The 1,446-nt window shown below is 38.2% G+C and overlaps 1 non-coding gene across 1 annotated transcript; it reads left to right on the forward strand.

Moving 5' to 3' along the window:
- Positions 1-1,094: 1,094 nt before the first annotated feature.
- Positions 1,095-1,202, forward strand: LOC139878918 (small nucleolar RNA R71). The gene has a single exon (XR_011769780.1). It is a non-coding gene; the product is annotated as a small nucleolar RNA R71 (small nucleolar RNA).
- Positions 1,203-1,446: the final 244 nt, after the last annotated feature.

The following is a 1,446-nucleotide window of genomic DNA, read 5'->3' on the forward strand; positions in this document are numbered from 1 at the left end:
GGTTTTGATTGTTGTTGTTGCTTTCAATAGGAATGACTCTTGTAGTGTTGTTGTTGTTTTGGTTTTGGTTTTGTTGTCGGTTATTGTTGTAAGTGTTTGGGTTAACTTGAGTGTTGGATGGTAAGGTGCCTTGAGGTCTTTCAGCAACATGGCATGAAAGTCTCCCAACGGTGCTCTCAAGGTTTTGGAATGATGCTTGTTGTTACTTAAGTTGTTGCTTCAAGAACTCGTTTTCCTTCAATAAAAACGCTTCGGTGGTTTTCGCCTTCTTAATGTAGTTTTGCATAATCTCTTCTAGTCCCTTAGAAGGTTGGGAAGGTTGGTTGTTTCGTTGACTTTGTTGGTTTTGTTGAATGTAACCTTGGTTATTTTGTGGTTGACTATAACCTTGGTTTTGATAACTTTGATTTCCTTGGTAATTTGGGTTGGAATGGTTATTGTAAGATTGATTGTTGTAATTTTGTTGGTTGTGGGATTGAAAGTTGTTTCCTCAGTTTTGGTTGTAACTGGAGTTGTAACCTTGGTTTCAGTTTTGGTTAGTGAATCCGGGTGGTGCATTGGTTTGAGTGTTAAACGACACTTGCTTTTGATTAGGGTTGTAGTAGCTATTGTTCGATTGATAAGAATTGTTGCCTTGGTTTGAAGTTCCTCCCCTTTGAAAGTTTTGATTACTCACATAGTTCACGTGAGCATCCGAATTCATAGGAATGTCGTCCAAGTCAATGTGGTTACATTAGTTGATTTGGGGATAATTTTTGGTGAGGTGTGGTCATTCACTCCTTTGACAACCAACTTGTATCGCGACTACCGATTGTTGTAGCTTCTTCAACTCTTTTCCATACATTTGAAATTGATTGTTCAAGCTTGCTAAGGTAATTTGCCCATCTTCACTCTCCACTTGAGCTACACTCTTCTTTGTCAATTCTCTTGGTGAAGGTGCCCATTCATATGTATTAATCGAGATGTCTTCTAGTAAAATTTTGGCCGCATTGGGTGATTTGTACATAAACACTCCACCCGAAGATGAATCAAAATATTGCTTAGTCAAAGCATTAGTACCCCGGTAGAACGTGTTGATGTACTCATTCTTAGTTAAACCATGCAGTGGGCAAGCTCTTAGTAACTTCTTGAAACGCACCCACGCATCATACAAAGACTCATCTCCCTGTTGCTTGAACCCATTGATTTTCATTCTCAAACGTTCCACCTTTGAAGTTGGGAAAAAGTGATTGATAAATGCATCATTTAAATCTTGAAAAGATCTAATAGAATCAGATGGTAAATTCCTTAACCAAGCTTTTGCTTCTCCTTCAACCGTGAAAAGGAATGCCCTTAGCTTAAAAGCGTCATCGGAGATGTTTTTGGTTTTATAGATGTCACAAATATCGTTAAAGTGTTGAATGTGTTTGAAAGGATTCTCATCTATTAACCCGTGAAAGAACCTAT

The sequence above is a fragment of the Rutidosis leptorrhynchoides genome, chromosome 11 (genome assembly GCF_046630445.1).
Source record: "Rutidosis leptorrhynchoides isolate AG116_Rl617_1_P2 chromosome 11, CSIRO_AGI_Rlap_v1, whole genome shotgun sequence".
Lineage (NCBI taxonomy): Eukaryota > Viridiplantae > Streptophyta > Magnoliopsida > Asterales > Asteraceae > Rutidosis > Rutidosis leptorrhynchoides.